Source organism: Panthera tigris, chromosome D2, assembly GCF_018350195.1.
Source record: "Panthera tigris isolate Pti1 chromosome D2, P.tigris_Pti1_mat1.1, whole genome shotgun sequence".
In the NCBI taxonomy this organism is placed as follows: Eukaryota; Metazoa; Chordata; class Mammalia; order Carnivora; family Felidae; genus Panthera; species Panthera tigris.
Genome location: NC_056670.1, coordinates 79,756,479 through 79,782,468, shown reverse-complemented (window position 1 = coordinate 79,782,468; position 25,990 = coordinate 79,756,479). Strand labels below are relative to the sequence as shown.

Genomic DNA, 25,990 nt, shown 5'->3' with positions numbered 1-25,990 from the left:
GTGCTCATTTTCACAGGGGAGGAGAAGGAGGCCCAGAAGAGGGACCTGATCTACCCCAAACCACATGGTTAGAAGAAAGGCAGAGGGAAGGAAAAGAATCCGGCTTCCGGTCTCACTGAGCCACGGGGATTCTCAGCTGTGGCTCCAGTGTCTGTGTTTCGCCTGAGGACAATTCTCTGCATAGGGCGCATTTGAACAGACACGGGGAAAGCAAAGAATCTCACAGCCCGGTTCATGCTGTGCATACAGCAGGCGTTCAATAAGTGCTCGAGGCATGACTTTGTGAGTTTTCATCACCCGTGAGGGCACATGAAGAGCTCTCCAAGGCAGGGTCTTGTGCCCAGTTCTTTCCTGCTCTGACACAGGAGCCTGGCATAAATAAGGTGCTGAGGAAGTAGGTTGTATGTATCGATCATCACCACCTGCCGCTATTTATAAATAGCTACATGGGAAAAGCCCAGGTGGGATTATGGCCTCTATCAGAAGTCAGACTCTTGGCCCACCTACAAAAGGCCGCGTCAAGGCCCGCTGTCACCCCCCCCCCCCAAGGAAATCTGCCTTCCACGCGGTGACATAAAAGTGAAAATGCCATTTAAGGTGACAGGTGACATGGTACCAGAAGAACAGATTATCCTTTGGCCTGAGCTTGCTTTACTCTGCCAGTTCATCCGAGGAAAAGCAAGCCCCGGACCCACACGTTTCGCATCTATTGCGTATCCGTTCTGCTCTCCCCCCGTAACGGGCAAAGTTGCGTCTTCTCAGCCAATACGTCAAGTCCTGACCCCTGCCACCTCTGAATGCAATCTTATGTGGGAATAAGTGTCTTTGCGGACATAACCAAGTCAAGACGAGGCCATCCTGGGGCGTTTGGGTGGCTCAGTCGGTTGAGCATCCGGCTTCGGCTCAGGTCACGATCTCGCGGTCTGTGAGTTCGAGCCCCGCGTCGGGCTCTGTGCTGACGGCTCGGAGCCTGGAGCCCGCTTCAGATTCTGTCTCTCTCTCTCTCTCTCTCTCTGTCCCTCCCCTGCTCATGCTCTGTCTCACTCTCATAAATAAATAAATAAATAAACATAAAAAAATAATTAAAAAAAAAAAAAGATGAGGTCATCCTGGATCAGGGTGGGCCCTCCCCCAAGGGCTGGCAGTGTCCTTATAAGAACAGAAAGCAGAGGTGCCGTTACAGACACAGGGAGACAGAGGCAGAGATTGGGGCAACACCGAGAGTGGTCGGCAATGACCAGAAGCTGGAAGGGATAAGGAAGGAGCCTCCTCTCGAGCCTTCAGAGACAGCCTGGCCGTGCCAACACCTGGATTTCAGTCCTGGCCTCCAGGACTCCGAGAACAAATTCCGGTGGCTTTAAGCCCCCTCGTTTGGGGTCCATCCCTGTCAATCTTACCTTTCCTGCCGATTTCTGCTGAAGGAGAAATTGGGTAGGTATGACAGGAATTATACCAACAGCCATCTACCGCTCGCTGAGCTCCTATTATACGCCAGGCTCCGAACCAGACGTGTCCAGAATTGATCTCATTGAGCCCTGTCAATAATCTTACGAGCCAAGCCTTCCCTTCTCTACGGAGACGTAGTCCTGGAACTCTCACCACCCAAACGGTCTCAGCATGGGCTTCCCCAGAAGCAGGACCTCAGACGAGGTCTTGGGGGAAGGGGATTTATTTGGAAAGTGATCCCGGAAGCAGGAGTGAGGGCAGAGGGAGGGGGAAACGGGTAGCCGGGGCTCATCGTCCTGGAAACTCTGCAACGTGTCCAGAACCCGTTGCAGAACTGTATGTCCAAAGAGCAGGGGCCCAGAGCATTTATTCATTGGCTCTTGTCCCCCTGATGGCAACTGCTTGTGGGAATGGCCCTTCACACACACACACACACACACACACACACACACACACACTTTATCTCCCTTGAACTTCAGGGCTGTATGTAAGTGCAGGTGAATGTGATTCTTTCACACTGGAGAAGGCTCGAGGCAGAAGGCAGTCTGTGTGCAAGGCATGTGCTGTCAGTAGGGGAGAAGCCCAAGCTTGCACCTCACTATTCACCCCATCTGCTGTTAAATTCAAAGGCGGGTCAAATAGATTTGTGGGGAGGAGAACGGGTCTGGCTGCGTAAACTGTAAGATGCAGCGCAAAATGCAAACACAGGGTACCTTGGTTAAAATTACTAGCAATTTCTTTTTTTTTTTTTTTCAACGTTTTTTATTTATTTTTGGGACAGAGAGAGACAGAGCATGAACGGGGGAGGGGCAGAGAGAGAGGGAGACACAGAATCGGAAGCAGGCTCCAGGCTCCGAGCCATCAGCCCAGAGCCTGATGCGGGGCTCGAACTCACGGACCGCGAGATCGTGACCTGAGCTGAAGTCGGACGCTTAACCGACTGCGCCACCCAGGCGCCCCTAAAATTACTAGCAATTTCCAGGTGGCAGCCGCAGAGCATCAAAGCAGCACGGAGTCCTTCTAACTGCTCCAACTGGGGCCAGGAAGCCGGCCTGTGGTGGGGACCCCGTGGCATCTGCTCTAAGTGCCTACTAGGTACCAGGCACCCTGTGAATACTTTGCACATGCAATAATAAATACTAGTTACTTGTATCCTGCCTCATATCGATCACATCAAATATTCCTCTTCATTGGGAATAAATTTATTTAGTTATTTTCAATCTTTATTTATTTTTGAGAAAGAGAGAGAGAGAGCAGGAGAGGAACAGAGAAAGAAGGGACACAGAATCCGAAGCAGGCTCCAGGTTCCGAGCTGTCAGCACAGAGCCCGACACGGGGCTCGAACCCACGAACTGTGAGATCACCACCTGAGCTGAAGTCGGATGCTTAACCGACTGAGCCACCAGGCGCCCCAGTGGGAATAAAATTTATTTATTTATTTGTTTTTTAATGCGAAATTTATTGTCAAATTGGTTTCCATACAACACCCAGTGCTCATCCCAACAGGTGCCCTCCTCGATGCCCATCTCCCACTCTCCCCTCCCTCCCTCCCACCCCCATCAACTCTCAGTTTATACTCAGTTTTTAAAAAATTTTTTTTTAATGTTTATTTTTTATTTTTGAGACAGAGAGAGACAGAGTATGAACGGGGGAGGGTCAGAGAGAGGGAGACACAGAATCTGAAACAGGCTCCAGGTTCTGAGCTTTCAGCACAGAGCCCGACGCGGGGCTCGAACTCACGGACGGTGAGATCATGACCTGAGCCGAAGTCAGACGCTTAACCGACTGAGCCACCCAGGTGCCCCTATACTCAGTTTTTAAGAGTCTCTTATGGTTTGCCTCCTCCCCTCTCTGTAACTTTTTTTTTCCCCTTCCCCTCCCCCACGGTCTTCTGTTAAGTTTCTCAGGATCCACATAAGAATGAAAACATGTCTTTCTCTGTATGACTTATTTCATTTAGCATAACACTCTCCAGTTCCGTCCACATTGCTGCAAATGGCCAGAGTTCATTCTTTCTCATTGCCAAGTAGTATTCCATATAAACCACAACTTCTTTATCCATTCATCAGTTGATGGACCTTTAGGCTCTTTCCATAATTTGGCTGTTGTTGAAAGTGCTGCTATAAATATTGGGGTACGAGTGCCCCTATGCATCAGCACTCGGAATAAATTTAGATAAATGCATGTTACTTCCTAGCTGAGGACTCCCTAAATCCACACTAGGTATACCACTTACTGGCTGAGATCTACCTTGCGCCAAACCTGACAATTTTCAATGGTGTTTAGCCAAACCCTGAGTGCTGCATAACCACGTTGTGATGATTTTCCTGATTATCATCTATGACGTCAGAACATCACAAATTTCTTGTTAGGCTGATATTTACCACAAACACAGGTAACTCAGTATAACTCTGCCCAAATGCCGCAGATATGGTAAATAATTTTTTCCTGTCATCAAAACACAAATTTGTCAGATTATTGGCCTTACAGGTTTACAGCTTTATGCATAGTAATTTCTCCGGGCCCCAGAGAGCTCAGACCATCCCTGAACCAGGCCCCCAGATATTGAAGTTACTGGCCTTAATCTGGGCAGACTTTCCAGGTCCAAAGAGGAGTAGGAAGATGGCCCCATGGCTCAGAAAGCCCGCACAACCTCACGACAACCAGATGGAGAGTGTAACCCTCAACCAGATCCTGGATCAAACACACACACACACACACACACACACAAACAAAAACCAAAACCAAAAAACCTACAAAAGACATTTTGAGACAACTGAGGAAAATTTGAAAATTTCCCTGGGAATTAGGGCTTCTCAAACTATGTGGTGAAGAACCAGGGTTTTTGTCTTGTTTTGTTTTGTTTTTCAGTGTGACTCAGACCGATGCTTTCAGAACATATAACAAAAGTGAATTTCTTAAAAAATAAAATTAAAGAAATATAAAATGTTAGCTCAGATTTTTTTTTTTTTTTCCCCAACTGAACAGATCTGAAATCGCCCGGTCAAATTGCTATGCACGTTTCTAAGAGTCTGCTCTCAATTATGTTATTAGGCTTGCTGCAGACCGGATACAAAAGGTCTGTGGGTTGGCCCCAGTGTGCTGACCACACTGAGAGCCCCGGTATTAAAAAGGTGTTGTTGGGGCTCCTGGGTGGCTCAGTCGGTTCAGCGTCCGACTTCGGCGCAGGTCATGATCTCGCGGTTCGTGAGTTCAAGCCCCACGTCGGGCTCTGTGCTGACAGCTCAGAGCCTGGAGCCTGCTTCCGATTCTGTGTCTCCCTCTCTCTCTGCTCCTCCCCTGCTCATGCTCTGTCTCTGTCTCAAAAATAAATAAGCATTTAAAAAAAAAATTTTTTTTAAGGTGTTGTTAATTCCGATAGGATTTCAAAGTAGATCTTTCTCCTTAGGACTTAGGTGCTGAAGTATTCACCTGAAGTATTCAGGGATGAACTATCCGGATGTCTTTAACTGACTCTCACATGGTTCAGGAAAAAAAAAAGTGTCTATGAATAGAGAGAGGAAAAGGAGTCAAACAAATGTAACAAAATGTGAACAAATGATTCCGCTAGGTAGTGGGGCGGTGGGTATTCCTTGTAGTATGAAATCAACTGTTCTGTAGATGTGAACGACCTTGAAATAAAAAGTTGGAGCGGGGGAGAGAAGCCAGCCGACCGCTGCCTCATTTCTCCCCCGGCACAAATTAAACGTGAGGGCAAGTCTTCAGACAGACATGGGCCCGGGGGACACTCGCCTGTCCATCCCAGTGAGCACTGGGCAGGCCGCACGGCAGAGCAAAGGAGAGCCCGGGAGGCCCCCAGCCCTGCAGTTTCAACCAGGGCCCCCCAGCCCCCGGCTTGTCTGCTGGGAGGACTTTTGCCACAGCAACATCCCCATCTGAAACGTCCCCATCTGAAACCCTAGGGCCCTCCTGGCTGTGTGCAATAATGATGCTCTTCTGGAATTAGTGAGTCGGCCATGAATGGTGGCTATGAGCAAGCCTGGGCTCCCCTGAGCAGCTGACCTGATGAACATGGCCTTTATTTGTAGATTTTCAGGGAAAGAATGGATGAATGATTACAAAATTTTTTTTTTAATGTTTATTTATTTTGGGGACAGAGAGAGACAGAGAGAGACAGCACGAGCGAAGGAGGGGCAGAGAGAGAGAGAGACAGAGACACAGAATCCGAAGCAGGCTCCAGGCTCTGAGCTGTCAGCACAGAGGCCAAAACGGGCCTCGAACCCACGAACCGGGAGATCACGACCTGAGCGGAAGACAGATGCTTAAGGGACTGAGCCACCCAGCCTCCCCCGAAACGATTTTTTTTTTAAGTACAGAGTTTCCCGGGGGGGACGACAGACTCTCACTTAAGCCAGTTCCATCATTCAGAGCATTTTGAGGGGTGATTGAACTGTGGCTATATCCAGAGCTTTAGACCCTAAAACCAGCCCTAGTTGGAGCTGAATAATTTCCTTTGATGCTGGAGCTCCTTTCCCTAGTGTGCAGAAATTCAAGAAGGCTGGCCATCCCCGGGTCCCGGCCCTCCTTGGCCATTCCCAGCAGTGGCCCCACCATGGGCCCAGCTCTACGGGCTGAGTCAACATCAGTGGCTGTGTGACTCTGGTGTTAGTCACGACTGCTCACACATCTGAAGGTCTGGGTGTCACGGGCCTGCCCTGCCGTTGGAAAATGAACATTCCAAGGGGATGGCTCAACGCCGCATGCGTGACATCACAAGGCCCGGGACTTTTTAGACTCATGTTGGCTTCAGCTTGACGCCACTAAAAGAGAATTTGAAGTTTTCCGGCCTGGTGTTCCACGGCCCAGGAGCTGGGCCTGTTGATCCAGTATTTAAATTAGTTTCCCAAAGTGCTTGAAATGCAGTGAACTCTGAGGGTTTAAGAACCGTCCTGCACATTAGGTCTGCCTCTTGTTAGCTGAGGGACCTCAGGCCAGGTGCTGCATCAGGACTGGCCACATAATTCGGGGGCCCAGCGCAAAAGGAAGATGCAAAGCCCCTTGTCCCCAGTTATGAAGAATTTCAAGATGGCAACAGGCAGAGCATTAAACCAAGCACGGGGCCCTTCGGTGTGGGGGGCTTGGGTGACTGCACGGGTCACAGCGCTCACAGCCCATAGATTCGGTCCCGTACCTGCTTCTCCGGGAGCCTCGCCCTCGTCATAGATGGCTGTGGGGTCTAACCCCTACCTCGAATTACAGTTAGGGTTTAATGAGACGATACTTGGGTCAACCAGTCTCCCTGTGATCCTCTGTGCTTGCACATAGCCACCAGCTCAGGTGAGTCTCGTACCCAGGGCCCAGCCCAGGCCAGGCGTGGAGCAGACCCTCCTTCAATGTTTGTTGAGTAGAAGTAGTTCAATATGTTTGTTTATTTCCTCCGTATGTTACACTACAGATCCACTCCTTTCGGTGGATGTGCGAGCTTGTTTTTGTTTTCCTAGGACTAGAGACACTGTTTTTTTCAAATAATTCAGGCAGTGTGTGTGTGTGTGTGTGTGTGTTTTAATTAAAAAATGAAAGTGATGGGCTTAAACCCAAATACCAATTAAATCTTGAAACTGAGAGCTTCACCCACTCTGATCTGCACCCCTCGCCCATAGGGCATGAGCATAGTTTTAATGCACAGTTGAAAAGGGCCACAGCGTCTGTAAAGCAATATGTACTCACTGATCAGATTAATTATGAATCACAAAGTGCTTATATTATAGCCACAACGAACACAGCTATGTTACAAAAGAGTGTGGCCAAATTCCCACCTCCATTCAGGACAGCAACTGAGAGCTTCAGATAATTGTGGTTCTGAAGTGAGCTGAACCCTGAGTAACAGAGCTAGGTGAGTGACAATACAGTGAAGTCCAATCCCCAGCCACTCTCGCCGCACAGACCCTTGAAATACTCAAGTGCACACGACTAGTCCATTTTATTGAACAAAACAGTTACAATAAAAGGACCCACTATTATCTAGGGCCACTATCTTTTTTTTCTACAACCGTTGGTTCCTGGAAATGAAACAGGAGAGAGATAGGAACTGAGAAATAAGGACGTCAGTTGAAGGTCTGTGATTATGGCAGAGGGAAAGCTCTCGCAGCCGGCCCGTCCCAGGGGCCTTTTACGGGCCCCCGGTTCCGAGAGACATCAAAGTCACTCCTAGGGAGGCACAAAGCAGGGAAGGAATTATGCCTTCCTGTTTAAAGGCTGCTAAACGGGAGAAAATAAGTGACTTACAAAGTCAACTCTTGACATCGGGGCTATGGATTTCATTTCTTTGAAAAAACCTTGTTATCTTGAAATAATTTGTAAATTCACAGGTCAGTTGTTAGAGCTCCCGTATACCCACCCCCTTCCAGTTCACCGGTTTTTAACATTTTGCCACATTTGCTTTACGTGCATATTCTCTTTTCTGAACTATTTGCAAACATCATTTCTCTCTGCCCCTTTACCCTTTAAAGGTAGAATTTTAAATTATAAAAATAATATTGACAAAATAAAAATATAAAACCTTTCACGATAACCCCAAATCTTACCTAATACTAATAGGCCCAGTTAAAATTTACTTTATTCTCTTGGCAGTCTGCATATATGACTTTAGTAAAACTCAGATGTCTTGAAATACATTCACTGAGTGATCCATCCATCCAAGAAATACTTAACTAAGCACTTCCTATAGTCCAGACCCGTATAAAGCAGATCAGACCATCGCATGAGTTCATGATTATGAAATGTGGTAACTGCCATTGAGGGCAATTCTTGATCTTTCTGTGACATCCCACCCCTAAAAGAAAGCCCCTTTCCCTAAACCAAGGATGTTGATATGGTTGGGGTGTTTATGGTATTTATTAATAACTCCCCCCCCCAACTTCCAAAAAAGTATTTTAGGTGGTTATAGTAAAAACATATATACAACCCTACAGTTAATCAGCAAGTCAAAATAAAAATCGGAAACTCCTTCCAACTGTCTGCCAGTCCAGTTTTCTCAAGGGCAGGGAGCAAGAAGATTTTATTCTGCTTTATTTTCCATAGTCTGTATTATCAGAACGATTAGTGTTTCATTTTCCAGATATAAAATTAAATGAAAATATTTAAAGATGCCTTTTCAAACAACACCCCTCTCCCACAGCAAGTTCAGAATGACTTTTCAAGGAGGAAGGAAGATGCTGTTTCCTGAAACATGACAATAGTCTCCTTGGCATCCTTGAGCATTACATTTGACTTTGAGCTTCCTACGAGCCAAGGCAACAAGGAATCATGATGATTTACACTGTTTTAATTACCCTTTAGAAACAAACCATTAGCTCTTCAAGAGAGATGCACTTTATTTTCTTTAAAGGAGCGGTGGAGCAGAGATGACAGCAACTCCAATGGGTTAAGGGAGAATCGGGGCTCGTTCTTGCTGCCTGCCTTTGGGGCGGGGGCGGGGGTGTGGGCAGGGTGACCGAAGGAAGTGACTGGAGACTGATGGCCTGTGGCAGGATTGGAACCCATGGCTTCATGGAGGACACAGAAAGCACCTGAAAGTTAAGAGGTCCTGTGTATCCATGGGGGAAGAGCGCCCAGAAAGGAAGAGAGACTCTCCACACAGGGGAGATATCACTTTGATAAGGAGTTTGAACTTTATGCATCGAAAGAGAGCCGTGACCCCAGAGAGCTGGTTAACCCCGAAGAAAACAGAATCAAACCCGAAGACATCAAGGCACCCTTCCCTGTCAATACCAACTGGGGAGGGAGGGTCCCAGGCAAACGCCTTGAGTTCCCCAGAATGAAGAAAAGCCTCTTCTCTACTCACCAGCGAAGTGTGTACATTTCAAACTCCTCCCACTCTTGAAGCTTGATTAACGAGGTCACCAGAACAAATGAAGCTTTCGGAGCTACTGGGTTTTCCTATTTACCTCAGACCAGCAGGAAAAAGTGATTCCGGCTCCTCTACGAGGAAAAAAAAAAAAAAAAAAAAAAAAGTGTCAGATGTATGTAACCTTTTTGAACTCTTAAATTATGAAAGTACTATGTGGAAGCCTTTTTCTCAGTAACCAAGAGTTCATTTTCTACTTTCTAGATCACAGCTTTTTGTTGTTGTTCCGAAACGGATTCTCAGGGGCCTTAAAATCCATCCATCTTTGACTGTTTATTTCATAACTAGTGTCTGACAACACATTTAATTGTGGGGCTCCCCCCCCCAAGATTAGGCTGCAGTCATGTTATTAAACAAAGAAGAAACTTTCAAATAAGATGCCTAAAGGCATGTTTCAGAAGTAACGTCGCCTTTTCTGAATCCATGCTAATGAATATGCATGTATGTAAACAGAAGCCCTTCTTGAAATGGGGGAGGGGAAAGGTCAAAATAAGGCAGACAGGGGTCCAAGCCTACCTCCTCACTCACCAGCAGTATGACTTTAGGGAACTCAGTGAGTCTTTGAACCTCAGTTTCCTTCATCTGTAAAATGGGAATATGACTCGTATCTCTCCAAAGGGGCTGCTCTGAGGATTAATGATGCTTATCAATGGCTTAGCCCAGTGACAGGCACTGGAGAAACATTGGTTGCTGTGATTGTTATTTTTATGACACTTTTTTGTGTCTGTCAACATCCATGTCGGGACACCAGAAGTTGAACCTGATGATTAAAGAGGATCAGATGGGAAGAAATCATGGGGCGTATTGAAAAAGTAGCATTTCAGGACGATGTTCTATAATGGTAACACAGAGTGATACCAATTGGTAAAAGGCATTTATTCTGTACATTTACTGGAATGTATTAAAACATGTTCTCTGTATCTTAATGTTCTTTTCGTATTGAAAAACACCGTTCCATACAGTAATAAAAATAAACTGAGAGGTTTGTAAGACAAAAGCCAGTTTGCAACATTTAAAAAATATCGTGGTAAAATGTACATAACATGAAATTTACCATCTTATCCATTTTTTAAGTGTATTGTCCAGTGGCATTAAACACATTCACAGTGTTTCATAACCCACCGGCGTCACCCATTTCCAGAACTTTTTCAGCACTTCGAACAGAAACTCTGTGTCCATTATACAATAGTTCCCTCCCCTGAGCCCTTCTAATTTCTACTCTATGGTGTCTGTGAATTCGCCTATTCTATGTAAGTGGGATAATACAGTATTTATCCTTTGGGGTCCGGTTTATTTCACTTAGCATCATGTCATCAAGGTTCGTCCACATTACAGCAGGTGGTCAGAACTTCATTCCTTTTTAAGGCTGAATAATATTCCATGTCATGTATATAACCATGTATTTTTTTTTTAATTTTTTTTTAACGTTTATTTTTGAGACAGAGAGAGACAGAGCATGAACGGGGGAGGGGCAGAGAGAGAGGGAGACACAGAATCGGAAACAGGCTCCAGGCTCTGAGCCGTCAGCCCAGAGCCCGACGTGGGGCTCGAACTCACAGACCGCGAGATCGTGACCTGAGCCGAAGTCGGCTGCTTAACCGACTGAGCCGCCCAGGCGCCCCAACCATGTATTTTTTTTTATCCATTCATTCTTGGGGGGACATTTGGGTTATTCCCACCTTTTGGCTATTGTGAATAATTCCATGAACACTGGTGTACAAACAATTGGGGGGGGCCTTGCTTTTCATTCTTTTGTGTTTACACCTAGACCTGGAAAGTGCTGGCTCAAATAGTAACTCGACACTACTTTTTGGGAAACTACCAAACTGTTTTCCACAGTGGCTGCACCAGCTCCCATTCCCACTAGCAGTGCACGAGTTTTCTAATTTCTCCACATCTTTACTGACACTTGCTGTTATTTTTTATAACAGCCCTCCCAACAGACACAAAGTGGTATATACTGTGGTTTTGATTTGCATGTCCCTGATGATCAGTGACGCTGAGCATCTTTTCACGTGCTCATAGGTCATTTGCATGTCTTCCTTTCGAGAAATGGCAATTTCGGGTTTTGCCCATTTTTGAACTGGGCTGAGTTCTGGGGTTGTTTACGGAAGATTAAAATCACAGTCGGAGTTCGAGGGGCACCTGGGTGGCTCAGCAGGTTGGAGCCACCGACTCTTGATTTCCGCTCAGGTCACGATCCCAGAATCGAGGGATTGAGCCCCCACGAGGGTCAGTTGAGTGTGGAGCCTGCTTTAAGATTCCCCCTCGCTGCCTCCCGACCCCACTCGCCGGCACATCCTCCCTCGCTCAAATTAAAAGAAACAGTCGGGAGTTTGAGATAACTCACGTGTCGGGGGTCAATGGGTTTAATATTTTAAAATACAGGGTGTCAAATTGAAGTGAAAAATAATTTTTGGCTCTGATGCCTTCTTTTTAAACATTCTCAAAACAAGGAGAGTGAGGTCGAATTCCTAAATTAGGTCGAACTCCTGTTAAGAAACTTGAACAAGTGATACGAAAAACCAGCTGACTTTTTGTGGTTTCTGGGTGAGAACAGAGGGCCACTCAGAACCAAGGATCATCTGTGAAATAAGCTAGCTGAACATCTTTAGTTATGGTTCTTTACAGTTTATGCCTAAGAAACAAAATCACCTCCCGGCGGCCCAGGAGCCTGGCGGAGGGCTGGTGGGATGGTCAAGAACTCCGCTAGGCCCCATGACCTTGAGGCGAAGCCGCTGAGCCTCTAGAGGAAGGCCCCGACCGACCATGTTTGTGACGACCTGGGGTCGCCAGAAGATGGAGACAACCGGGAGTGCACGTCTGGGAGGTTTTTTATGTTTTTTTTTTTTTTGCCTGAACTGAGGACTCAGGAGCCACGGTGGCTGGCCTGGGCGAGGCCTATTCGGGCCGTGTAATAAACGCGCATCCGACATCTTCGTTACCGAGCCCGCGGGTGTGAAAGGCCGGCTCCCCATCTGGGAGGTCTTTCACCGAGTTTTAAGACCTTATTGTTTGATGATGAAACAATCATCGGGAGTCAAGGCCCCCCCGCACGGCCGGTGGCCCAAGCCACATCTGGGTGCACTTTAGCAAACCAGCCGTGGGCACCCACCCCCTGCTGCGGGCCGAAGCAGGGGTTTTAAAAATGTGAATAGATGGACAGGCCTCCGGCAGCTCTCTCGGGGACGCGGAAAAGGTTTCTGCGGCGCCGTGGCCCTGCTCCCGGCCTCCGGGCTTTACCTCGAGTTTCCTTCGCTTCGTGGGGTGTGGCGCTCTCCCGGGACGCCAGGGGCCAAACCGAGCGACTGGGCTCCCAGAATGGCCTCGCCTGCGGCCTGCAAAGGCCCGACCTCACACCCCTCTCCTCCTGCCTTTCCTGTTCAACATCTCAATCCAGTTCGTAACATCTCAATATAGTTTTAAAACATCGACCCCGGGGCTCAATTCAGCCTCCACGGGGAGCTTCTTGGACGGCGCGCGGCGGCCTCCGGGAAGGAAGAGTCTGAGGGGCTCCGGGGCGCAGGGGGACGATCCGTTCCAACCCGAAGCCGCCGACCCCCTTCGCAAACCGGGTTCCAATCCCGCGGGTCACGGGCCTTGAATTTAATCTAGGTGCGGCCGGCGCGCGGCCTGATCCCCGGGTTCGGTGTCCAGAGTCTAACCTCGCGGCGTCGGGGCGTCTCGCGCGCCTCCTACCCCCCCACCCCCCCCACCCCGGGCCGCAGAGCGTCTCCGTCCCGCGAGGCCGGGAGCTCCCACCCAAAGCGAGGCTTTAAAAATAGCCCAGGCAAGATCCAGGCAACAGGAAGGAACATTTTTTTTTTTTTTTTAATGTGTAAAAAATGTTTTGCTTCGTGTAGGGAACACAACCGCTGCAAGTTCCAGCACACAGGGCCCCTCCCGCGCACCCACTGCCTCTCCGGCGAGGCGCGGGCACGGTCTCCCGGATCCGGATTTGGGGAGCGCAAGTGCCCCCTGTGGCCGGCCCGCGCCTGACCCCGCGGGCCTGAGGAGGCAGAAGCAGCCGGCGCGGGGCCCAGGAGGAAGTTGGAGCCGCGGGGCCGGGAAGGGGGCAGGTCGGCGCCGCGGGCCAGGCGGGGACCCGATGGGGCCAGGGCCACCCCGGGGCGCTGCGCCCAGGCCGGCCTGGGCTCGCGTCCCCCCACGTGGCCGGCCGCCCGGGGCCCCACGTGGAAGGGGCGGAGGAGGAAGGAGAGCAGAGGGGAGGGCCGGACTCCCGGCCGCAGCGGCGGGACCCCCGCCCCCGCCGCCGAGGCCCCAGGGCTTCGCCAGGGCCTCCCGGGCGGGGCCGGGCCGGGGAGTGCCCGCCGCGCCCGGCCCCCTCGCCCTCCCGCCGCGCCTGTGTGCACTTTCGCGGAGCCACTAATCCCCCGAGAGAGCCGATTTGTAGTGAGGAGTATCTGTAGGGGGCGAGGCCGGCCCATGTGGGGTTGTGTCATTGGTTTGCAAAGAGAGACCCCGCCTTTGCCCAAAAAAAAAAAAAAAAAAAAAAAAAAAAAGAAAAGAAAAAAAAAAAAGGAGCGAGGAGTGAGCGAGCGGCGACCCTCACCTCGCCTCCCGCCTCGCTCCTGCGCAGCCGGCGGGCACCGGGAGACGCGGCCGGCGCCGCTTCTTTCCCTTTCCCTTTCTCTCCGTTTTCCTCCTCCTTCCCGGGAGGAGAAAACAAATAAAGAAGAGCAAATAGCCGGGAGGCGCTCGGCATCCAGGACGCTCCCTCCCCCGATCCAAGTTGGAATTAGCATCCTCTTGGGGGTGAGCGCGGCGCGGGGCGAGCGCGGGCCGGGGACCCCCAGCGCAGCCCCCTCCCGGCGAGCGGGCGCGGGGCTGGGACTGGGGTGGGGAGGCTCGGGAGCCGGGTGGGCGGAGGAAGGGGGTGGGGTGGGTGGGGAAGTAGGAAGAGGCTCGGCGGCGAGGGGAGGAGGAGGAAGGGAAGGGGAGGGGTAGGGTGGGGAGGGGAGGGGAGAGACAGGGAAGGGAGGGGAGGGAAGGGCGGGAGGGGGAGGGGCGGGGAGCTGGAGAGATTAAGTTTTTGTGTGTGTGTCCCTGTGTGCGTGTGTCATTTTAAGGTGGCCCGGGAGCGGCCCAGAGAAGCCGGCGGCGGCCCGAGGAGCGAGGGACCGAGCCGGGAGCCATGCCGCGCTGAGGGGGGGGCCGCACAGCCGCCGCCACCGCCACCGCCGCCGGGTGGGGTGGGAGGGGCGGGAGCCGCCGCCGCCGCCGCCGCCGCCGCCGCCTCCCGGGTGGGCGCCCTTCGCCGTGGACGCCGGCGGCCCGGGACGAGGTAAGCGGGGCCCCGGGGGAGGGCTGGGACCGCTGCCGCCCCCGCCTCACCTGCGGCCGCGGGCTGGGGGCGCCGCGCCCGCGCCTCACTGCGCCACTGGGGGGTGGGGGGGAGGAGGAGGAGGAGGGCGAAGGACACGGAGCCGGCATCCGAGGACATCTTTGGTCTGCGCCCCCGTGTCCCCGCTCGGCGCCCGGGGGTGGGAGCCGGCCTGGAGGTCGCTGCCTGCCGCCCCCCGCCGCCGATCGCGCCCGCCGGCTGCCGTTTGCGCCAGGATTTTTGTTGTTGTGATGAGAGTTGATGAATGCGAAGTAGGCGGTCACCTTCCTTCCCATCAGGATTGGAAAAAAAAAAAAAAAAAAGAAAAAAGAAATCCCGAGCGCGGCGGCGTCCGGAGGGCAGCGGCGGCGGCGGCGGCGGCGGCGGCGGCGGCGTCTCGGCGACGGTTTCCTAGGCGCCCCCGGCTCCTGCTCCCCGAGGCCGGTGGGTGCGCGCGCGGGGGCCGCCCGCGACCCAGGCCGAGCGCGCGGCGCGCCGCGGGGACAATACGGCCGGATCCCCCGGGACCGGGAGTCCGAGCGCGCGGGGCCTTACGCTTTGCGGGGCGGGGGCGGGCGGTAGAGCGGGGGTCCGCGGGGAAACCGGGGCGCGCGCGGCTCGGGGCCCCCAGGGGAGCGGCCCCTGCTGGCCGGGGATCCCGCGCGGCGCCCCGGGAGCGCAAGTGAAAGAAGGGAAAGGAGGCGAAGTGGAACCCTTTTGTTTTGCCGGCCCCGCATTGTTGGCTCCTCCGGGCAGCCGGGCCACATCTGCCGCCGCCGCCGCCGCCGCCACCACTGCCGCGCCGGGCTCGGCCCGCCAAAGTCGCAGCGGGGCGGGGGCTCGGGGCTGGCCGGGCGGCGGGCGCGGGCGGGGGCCGAGCGGGCCGGGCATTTCCTCTGCCCGTCCGCGCTCCCGCGGGCACCACTTCCTCCTCGCCCGCCGCCGTCGCCGCCGCCGCCTGCTGCGAGCCCGGTCCGCCCGCCTCCCCCTCCCGGGCTGCACTTTTCGGGTGGGGCGAACCAAAAGGAAAAAGTTTCGCAGGAGGGGCTGGCGAGGGCGCGCCCCGGGCGGCGGGGACCGGGTGCTGCGCAGCGACTGCCGGGCCGCCGCGGTCGCCTCTTCCTCCTCGTCCTCGGCGGCGCAGGACTGACCCGCGCGGCCGAGGGGAAGCGCCTTTCTTTCTCTCCCTCCCGCTCTGCCCAGCGCTCCGGGGCAAGTTGGGCAGAGGCGCGCAGGAGCCGGGGCGCGCCTGGGCCTCTCTCCAGCGGGAGGCCGGGTGGCGTAGCTGGTTGCCCGCAGCCCACGCAGCGTCCTGGTGCTCGGAGGCCGCGGGCCCCGGAGCTCGGCTCGGTCACCGCCGGCCGCGGCGAGACGCACACGCGCGCACACACACCCTCCGGTGGCTCGGCCGCGGCGGATGGTCACGGACACGGAGTGTGCGTGTGCGCGCGAGTGTGTGGGGGGGCCCCCCCCCTCTCCCGACCCCGAGTACTTTTTCCGGAGGCAGCCCCAAGCGGCAGTTGGCTCCAGGGGTCCCCATGTTTAGTATTTTGCAGGGGAAAGGAGGAATTTTTCGTAGAAATCCCCGCTCGCTCTGCGTCCTTGGGGTGGAGGCTGCTGGCAGTGGCCTACGTCGTCATGCCGGGCTCACTTGCCCTCTCCAGGGTAAACAGATCTTTCTGGATTTTTTCCCACCTTTTTTCTTTAAAGATTGGAGATCAGGTTAAGTTCTTAGAGAGTCAGATGTGAGTGGCTTGAAGGGTAGACAAGAGAATTGTATTCTATAAATATGCATTGGGAATTTAAAATGCTAAGTGCCTTATTTGCAATTCTGTTGGATATTCTAGAGACTGGTATATTTTTATCTGACATGGATAATTTGGAGGGGACGTATATTTTGGTTAGTTTACAAAGTGATTCTGCCTCCCGACTTTGGCGAAATATATTAAACTCTTACTACTCTTTCAAAGAAGATTCTCTACTAAGTGCCTGGGTTCAAAGACAAGTTTAAAAATTACCTCGTGTTCAGTACCTAAGACTGCTGTTCTTTCTGCCTCTAGGGCTCCCAAAGTAGAACTAGTTAGTTTTCGTGTACTTCGGAGAATTCCTGTTTTGAAAAAATTTTTTTAAATAAATCCTTTACATTTTGAAGTAATGGTACTTGAAAGGATCTCGTTTCTATAATCATTTGATTTCAAAGAGTACTTCTTACAGCAATTATAAAGTGATATTCAAAATGCTAATTAAACACTTTAAGTCAGAGCGGCTTTAATATGGAAACATTTTTTTCTTTCTTTTTTTTTTTTTTTTTAAAGTAACGGGGGACTATGTCCTAGAGTTGAAACACCAAAAATCCTTTTGTCTGCCATCAGATTCCTGAACTGCTGTGACACTCTCCTGTAAAACAACAACAACAACAACAAAAAACAAACAACAACAACAACAGAAAACCCTGGTGCCCTTTTTATTGCCCCCAAAAGAAAAGTTAATGAGGTGGTAGGTTTCAGGCAAAAAAGCAGGCCCTCTTTCTTGCAAAATATGCTTACAGTTGCCATTGAAGTTGTATGTTAGCCGTGAATGCACTTGCCTTTAATGAAGCCAGTTTAATCGTTCACACTTGATCAAGTATAACAGGACCAAACAAAGGAAATAAGCCAGCATATTTCTGTAGAGCGTTGAGGGGTTTAGTGTAAGTGTTGATGTCGGGTCACCCCCTCCCCCCACTCTGCCCCCAGTACGAGGGAGTGAGGGTTGAAGGCAAAGGGAATTTATGGCACTGATTGGTTTTCTGTGCCCCCGGGGTAGGGGACCCCAGTTTGTCCCTGTAGAAAGCAGTTATTAGAGGGAATTTTAAAATCTTGGCCTTGGAGCTTGTTTTGAACCTGACAAGGTGTTTTTTTGTTTAATCCCGTTTCCTGTTTGGGAAGATACAGCTAAGGGGGAGTACGTGGTCTCCCTCGTTTCTAAGTGTACCTTAATAAGGCTGAGTGGAGGGTGGGTGGCTGTGTAGTTGAGCTCCAAGCCCTGTGTTATTTACGACTTCACTTGGGATCTTTTGAAATTGGCCCTTGAATGGGTGTTTTCCTGGGGGAGGGGCAGGGTGAATTACCTTTTCTCAACGGTGATTTTTAAAAATACCTCTTTGTCCCTAAAATGTATTTCTTTGCTAGGCACAAGTTGCAACTTATGTCTGGGACTTAGTCATCAACTCAAGGAAGAAATATTTGCCAAGTGTCTTCTTCAGGTTGAGAAAGTTAAAAAGTCCGGCTGCTTAAAAACACTGCGCTCGTTGTAAAAATACACCAGTGACATACTTTGTGAGATATTTTGGCCTTTTAAGACTCAGGGCACACCTGTTCCTGTCCCTGCAGAGTTTGCTTTCCTTGGCATTGTTAATCTGGTCGTGTACACAAGATGAAACAGGAAAACTTGGCTATCTGTATAATTATTAACCAGCCAATCAGTTGCCCTTTCAGGGAATAATCAATAACTTTACTCTTGACTTTTCAAACTCTGAAAAGAAACTGTATTTTTAAGTCTGAAAAGTGTTTTGAAGAGAGATGAAACCAACAGCCACCACCACAACAAACAAAACTACAAAATCAACCTGCAACTCTTTCAGTGTCCTGAGTAGCCAGCTACAAGGTCACTAAATGATGAGTAAAGAAAATAGGTACCGAACAAGCAGTGCTCTGGGTTGGAAAAGGATATTGTTGCGAACTGTTTAAATACTAAAGCAAAGGGAGCTCCGCATGGCTCACACCATTTGAAATCCTTGAGACTCACTGATTAAAAACAAAAAGAGCCTGCATCTCGGGAACAGCCCCTCCTTGAGATCCAGCCCCCGAATGCCATTTGCTCACAGTCCTTTTCCGTCGCGAATCACCCCCCTTTGCATTTAATGCTTTTCCCTAAATGGAAAAAAGTTAAAGAGTTTATAGCAACGGTGGAATGGCCACCCCAGTTGTCATTTTTTTGCCACTGTCATTTCAGTATAGAAGGACTGTCGTCATAATGTATGTGAGTGCCGCCTGGGTCCCTCTGAATAATCTTTGTGTCAGTGACAAGCAGTGGGCTAAGTGTCCCAAGTCCCTGGTACAGGCCACAAATGATAGATACAGGTATATATATTCATAAAATACATGATCAGAAAAGGAAATGTGTCTGTCGGGCAGGGCACGACCCAGGCGCTGTTTCCACTGTCTGGCTGATCGTTCCATTACAGAGGCTGGAACCCATTTCTGTAGTAATTGAAACGTGGGAGTGCAGTTTGACCCTTGGAAGAGCAGTACGAGTGTTTAACAGAAGTGACACCTTGTAGTGAAATCGGGGGGCCTTACTCCTTCAAGATCTTCCTGTGACGCTGAGGCATGCTCCTGTGGACTATGATGACTTCTAGTAGGCACATGGAAATGCTGGAATGGATACGCTCCGAGGCTGTGCTGCCTGGGCAGATATCAGTTTTCTCCCTTACAGCTGGTGAGCATGTCCTAATTCACACCGCTGAAGTTAAAGCCACAGCACCCCGGGAACGGACGGAGGGTGCAAGCAAGGCTTCTCCCCACGTACAATCTTTGGAAGTTAATTTTTTTTTTTCAAGTCTGTGTTTGATGGAATATATATCAAAGACGAATGAAAGGGTTGTGTGTGTGTGTGTGTGTGTGTGTGTGTGCGCGTGTGTGTGTTTTAAATCCTATCTCTGGATTTGGAAAATTATACTTAATAATTGCTAAAACCTTCAGAACCATGTTCAAGGTGTTCAGTGGTTTCTTTTGATCATGATTTAATGGATGGTGTCCAGAAGCCATCAATGTGACTCGAATGATACTCACAAATTAATGTTTGGGCAGAATCTGTAGTTTGCTTTTAGCTATCATTATTGATGTTTAAAGCCCGAGTTTATGGCTGCACTTGGGCATTCAGGACTTCCCCAGTGAAAAGAAGGACTTTGCACATTGTGCAAAAAAAAGGGGGGGGGGATTCACAAATGAATACAGAATGTACAATAGGGAGAGAGCTAGGCCATTGTTCGTGTGGAATGTTGACCATGGAAGCCAAGGGGCACTTTGGGCCTTCATTCTTCCAACTGCCCGAGAATACAGAAACTTCAGGAGCGGCCAGCAGGATGGGAACCAGAGAGGCACAGTCATCTGTCTTTGCCTGGCATGGAAATCTGGGCCGCTGGTTTACTCCCTTTGCGGAGCTTTCTTAGAAGACGGTCTTTTCTGGACTGCTAGGGAACTTTGTGCTCTCTTCTCAGTGATCTTTGTGTGTGTGTGTGTCAAGATTGTAAAAGCAGATAGAAGCGTTCTTCAAAGCAGAGTGTGGAAAAACAAACTTTTTCTCCCTTGAGCGCAATTTTTGAGGCATCCTTTTCACCCCTTAACCAGAAATTGAGACATTGTAAGTGGCAGGAAGCTGTTGTGTTTATTTTTTTATTACTCCTCGCGCTGAAGTCGTTTTTACGCTATTTGTAGTGTTTGGAAAGTACAGCTAAAGTGAGTGAGTGTTGGGTCTGTGTGTTTGCCTGTACAGCTGCTGCCGTTTCTGAGAACGCCCCTCTGTATTGTATCTTCCCTCCCCTTTCACAAAGGTCTCCTGCTTCCATGCGGGAGCTGGGGTTGCAGAAGGGAGCCAAATCTGTAGTTGAAATGGCAGGCATTATCCTGTGCCCTTTCTCTGTGTCCCCTCCCCCACGGGGAATCGGTGTAGACATTGACCACCACTGGGGGCTGATTCTGATTTTAATCAAGGTATATACTTGGTTGGAAATTAGGGGCCAGCTGACCTTCCCATGTGTATCTTAGCCTGTCCCTCCTTGAGTGAATGGTTGACAGATGATCTACCTGAACTGTTTCGGTAACTGAATTTAACAGATGGTTGCCTCAAGTTGGCTTCATGTTCACCAAAATTCTGATACAACGGTTGGGTCCTTATTCATGGGGCAAGTGATGGCTTTTGACTTTATGGAGAACTGTGACTTCTATCCTAGATAGTAACAGAGCCATTATTTCTCCCGTTGGTGTTTAGAGGACGTTAATCCTCACTAGCTGCTGTTGTCTGAACTTGGTGGGCAGGTCTTTGGTGGTGGTTTTCTGGAGGTCCAGAGAAGTCTGGGGGTGGGGAGTGGAGGTGGGGGAGGGCAGTGCTTTTCATCCTTGTAGTTCTTAAAATCTTCCCCATTTGTAAAATGCAAAAACAAACAAAAAACCCAAACACACACACACACACCCCCCTTCATGTTGTTGCTTTAACTCCCTTCAAAAGTGATCTATTGATCAGCAGAAATAGGCTTTTTGCAGTAACACAAATCCTTACTTATGACTTGAAAGACAACTGTTACTGGCCTGAAGATTGATTGGAGATGGTGGCAATATTTCTGTCCCTCATCCCAGCTTATGTTGTGGCAGGGACTTGGAAGGGACTTTTTACCAGACGTGGAACATAGATGGCGGGCCAGTGGGTCTTCCTGCAGCTTGGGGGCTAGCCAAGGGGTTGTAAACTCGCTGCTGTGCTCCAGCCGTGCCTGAAGTCTGGCCTCCAGCAATCTGTCCGAGCCCAGGACAAACAAAAACTTCATTATGGAGTCAAGGAAGCCCAGGAAGTTTCTTTGGAAGGAACGCTAGACCGAGACCACAGAGGTCAACTCCTCTGGCCTAGTGGGATTTCCCCCCACCAAGTGTGGCAATTTAAAAAGCCTACCTAATTGTTAAGGCCTAGCAAACAGCCAGTTGATTGGTGTTGATGACCCAAATCAACCTGGAAGTGGTAGTATTGTACCTGCCCCAGGATTGGGGGGGGGGGGGGAGGGAGGAAGAGCCAGTGAAGTTCCTTGGCTGCAGGGGGCGGGAGGCCAGGAAAGGGTTTGTGCACCTTTCCTGTTGAATGATCTCTGCCTGGGACTTTATTCTTTTGCTGATGGATGGCTTTAGTGGGGGAGGCCTAGAAGCACAGACACAGTTCAATCACAGTCAGTGTGCGTTCAGGTGGGCCTTGGGGGCGGGGTAGGGGTAGTGCCCACATGCTCATTTGGATGGTGGAGAGCCAAGTGAGCCAGCAGGGAGGGTTTTGGGGGGGGTGGTTCTTAACACCCTGGCCTGGAATGGTTGAGGGGACTGGGAGTGTTCTGCACGGTGGGGGTGGGGGGTGGGGAGGACAGCCTCCCTTGTTCACATGGGCTTGCTTTGCTGGGAGGGTTGGAGTCCTGGTGATGCTAGGGAAGCCTTGCCGCAGGAGCTGCCAGGCCCCGCGGGCTGCATGGGCCGAGCTTGGCTGACCACTGCGTGCAGTTTTGGGGATAGGTGGGGCAAAGCTTTCCAAGCACCGGAGACCAGGAGGGCAGCCTTCACCTGGGGGGGTACTTGCCCTAGTGAACTGGGTGGGCTTGGGGAGGGATGCTGCATTTTCTTCCCGGTGGGGGTGACAAATATTGGTCAAGTTTTCTTCTGTGCCTTCTCCAGACGTGGAACTGTGGTCTGCACCGCTGGTCGATTGCGCCATCCGCCCATCAGGGACTGGATGGAGCGGGAGGCCCAGCGTGGATGCCAAGTGGGAAGGACGTGTCTCTCCAGGAGCACTCAGGGACGTACCTTCTCTTTCTCAGCGCTTTCTGGTTATGGGCTAGAAGTCACTCCAGGAGGGCGATGAATAAAGTGCGTTTTGCTGCACAGATATCAATATGCACATATAAGTGCCTACAAGTAAAATCTCAGAATGTTTTTGATCTTAAAAACATTTCACAGTCATTAATCTTCACGACGCTCCTGCGGGCTAGGTAAACAGAACCATTCCTATTTTACGCGACGAAGGAACAGTGACTCGCCTCCCCCAACTCGTAAAGAGGCCGGCGTCGGTCTCTCGCCGTAGCGCGCGGGTTTGGGGGCCCCGGGAACCCCGACGATCCGTTCAGACTGACCGCCGGGCGACTTCCGGTCTCCTGCTTGACCTTCGGAGGCCGGGAGGGCGAAGGGGGGCCCCGGCCAAGGCCGGCCGCCGAACCTGGCCGCGCTCTACCTGGAGGGGGCGGGGCCTGGCCGCGCCTCCCCGCGGGCGCGCGGACGGCCGGGGTGCCCTGTCCTGCCGGCGTCTGCGGGTCCGGGGTGCCAGGACCTCCAGACCTGGGGCCCGCGGGCCTGCGGACTCCCGGCGGGGGGCACCTGAGGCTCCGCCCCCCGCCGGCCCGCCTACGCGTCGGTCCCTCCCCTCCCCCTCGGGGGGCTCGCATACCTGTCCTCTCCCCGCCCCCCCACCTTGACGCCGCCGGAAGCACCCCTCCCCAGGCGCTGGTCTTTTCACTTGTAAATGGCAGCCGTTTCCCGCTTGGGGGAAGTGATCCAGAGGTGCTAGAAATGGCCCCTGCCCCGCCCCCCCCCCCCCCCCCCCCGGGTGCCCACTTCCTCCTTCCTCCCCCCAGCTCCCCGGCCATTGTGCGGGGCTCGACCCCGGGCGGCGGGGGTCCGGCACACCCGCCGGGTTGGCCGCGCCCCTCCAGGTCCCGGGGCTGGACGGCGAGAGAGCCTCGAGACCCCGCGGGACCCGGAGGGGGGCCCCGAACCCGCGCCCGAGGCCCGGAGCTGAACCAGAAACCTCGCCGGACCCCGTGCCGGAGCCACCCCACCCCCCAGTGATCGCGGATGGAGCAGACGGTAAACGGCCGCATCCTCACGACGTGGCCGGCTCGGCCTCCCGTCCCCAGGGCGGTGCGGGGGCCGCCGCTTCCCTTGCCCCCGTCCACAGCCTGGGTGTTCTCGGGCTAGCGACGGCGCGGTCGTGGGTGCGCCTGGAAGCTGCGAGGGCTCCCCGGGCCTTCCTCACCGTCCACCTCCAGAACCGGCGACCTCACGCCGATTCAGTCCCCGCGGCTCTTCCCCAACGCGGGCGGCCTGGCGGGCCGGCGAGCGCAGAGCGGGGACCATCGGGGGCTTTGCCGCCTTGCGCCCGTCTTCTCCTTGGCGGAGGAATTTCTGTGTGTTTTTCTCTCGCTGTCGTTGCGGGCTTCATTTGATTCTCAGATCCACCCAGGCCTTTTAAGTAGTACTCGTGCTTTGGTTAAGGTAACAGAATAACTACCATTTTTTGAGCAATTACTTAGTATCTTTGCCAGCCCCTCCCTTGGTCTATGTTGCACTTGGTTTTCACGGCGAGGTCGGGTGGTGGCCCAGGAAGCGCTGGGGTGATTTGCCCATCCCCCCCTACCCCAAGTAGCAGAGCTGGGATTTGAACCAGTCCGTTGGCAGTGGGGTTCGAGCCGGATTCCCTGGCAGAGGAGGAACCCTTCCTACCGTTTGAGCCTCACGGGTCACCCTGAGAGCAGAGGGGAGGTGAACATTCCAGGCTTACCCCCAAAATGTGGCATGTTCTCCCCGGGATTCAAATGGCTTCTCAGAAACCATCCTCTTTCTCCAGGGTTGACTTCCAGATCACATGGGGCTATGGAAAATCTGGGTTGTTTGCATTTCCGTCTTTGATCACTGATCTTTTGTTAGGATCTCACGATCTAATGCCAAGGAGGAATTTCTAGATGGTTTCCTGGACCAGGCCTGTTTTAAATTCCCTACACTCCTCTGGGTTAATGAACAGCATGGCTCCTGTTGAGAAGCCTCGGGCAGGCCCCAGCAGACAGGGGCTCCTGTTGAGAAGCCTCGGGCAGGCCCCAGCAGACAGGGGCTCCCGTCGGATGCAAGGGGAGAGGTCCGTCCCTCTGGATCACAGACTCTGCCCAGGCGGAGGACAGACCTGCGGAAGGACCTCAAGAGCCAGGCACAGTTCTGTTGCTCTAGCCACGTTCTTTCAGTTACCCTCATACCCTCTTCGAGGTAGCGGTGATGGTGGTCGTCTTACCAGTGAAGAAACAGAGGGTTGGGAAGGTTAAGTAACTAAGGCAACCGGAAGTTTAGTTAGTTCCCATGAGACTTTAAGGTTTTGATTGGGATTCGGGTACAGTTGGGGATGGCTTTGCCACGCTAGCCAAATTAGACCCCTTCTGTGCTCTTGACCTCATTTTCCCCTTTGCTTCCATGTGAGTGTCTGATGTAACCACCCTCTCCCCCTCCAACACACACACACACACACACACACACACACAGGGATTATGTGGGTAGCTTTCACAGTGCTCAGGGTTTTTGTGTTTGTGTGTGTGTGTGTGTGTGTGTGTGTGTGTGTGTGTGTGGTAAAATTGGATTTGGTGGCCAGGTATCACTTTATCAGACTCAAATTTCCAAGTTTGTGGTCGAGGGTAGTGATCTTAGTTTTTTTTTTTTTTAAGACCGGCCCCCCTTCTTCCTGGTGTGTGCCCCTTTCTAAGGGAGGGGCTGGAGGTGGGTGGGATGCCCCCTTCCCTCACTCTGGCTGCTGCTCTCTTCACCACGATTCATTATGCACTCCTTACAATAGGAGTTGATTCCTATGTTCGACACGGGGGAATCTGGGAAAAGAGACCGGGAATGTGGGGAGGATTTCACCTAATTGGAATGGGCTGTTTGCACCATTCCTGTAAAAACCGGCCAGAAACTTGATTCTGCTGGGTAAACCTCCTTTGGGTTGCTGCCCTGCGTTTGTGTTGGCCTTAGAAAGGAATTTGAATTCATCCTCCTGAACAAAAGGAGCAGCTTTCTTTTCAGAGAGTCGATCAGAGAATTGAAAGGGAAAGGCACAAGGCTGGGTGTGTCCCGAGATCTGGAGAGGAGCCTGCTTGGGTGATTAACTCACCTGAAAGGCACCCAGAGCAGGTGACGCGAGAGCCCTGACCTTGGCTTCCTTTAGGGAAAGGTCCCCACGAGGTGGAGATTTTCCTGAAAAACAGGCTTTCCTTTACTTACAAGATTCCCTTCCTGCCCTGCAGTGCTGCTGTTCCTTTCGTGAACACGTGTGTGCTTGGGAGTTCCCTGATGTCTTTGCTGGTGCCCCAAGGCCGCAGTGGGGCGTGCGGGTGGTCGGGGGGCTCGGCGTACATACACCCCCGCTCATTCGGCCTTTGGATGGCTGAGGGACGGGGGAAGGGGAGAGGGGTGAGCCCCGGTGTGCTGGCTCAGCTCCAGCTTAGGTAATGGTCTGTATTTCTCTCTGAAGTCCCCGGTGCGGTTTGCAAACTGCAGATCTCCATCGTGCTCCCCTGCCTGCAGAAGACTGGTGTGTGGTAGGCTCCTGTGGGGCAGGAGAAGAGAGAAGCTTCCTCCCGGCCCACGCTGCCTGGAGAGTGGAAGGGGCTGGGTCTTAAGGCATCTGTGCGCAGACACGCGGGGACGGCCCTCGGATTTGTCAGCCTTTGCTTGCAAGGTTTTTGATGGGAGCCGGGGGTCGCAGGTGGCCTCAGAACCGGCCTTTGGATCTGTGGT

General features: G+C 52.0%; 1 protein-coding gene across 2 annotated transcripts in view; it reads left to right on the top strand.

Annotated features, from left to right (window-relative positions):
• The first annotated feature begins 13,692 nt into the window (after window positions 1-13,692).
• CTBP2 (C-terminal binding protein 2) overlaps window positions 13,693-25,990 on the top strand; it is a 159,181-nt gene continuing 146,883 nt past the window's right edge. The window contains exons 1-2 of one of the 2 annotated variants that reach the window (XM_042961275.1): window positions 13,693-14,089; window positions 14,404-14,618. The gene's annotated coding sequence lies outside the window, so the exon portion shown is untranslated. Of the gene's footprint in view, window positions 14,090-14,403; window positions 14,619-23,330; window positions 23,711-25,990 lie in introns of those variants that run through there. The other variant, XM_042961277.1, reaches the window with a different exon arrangement.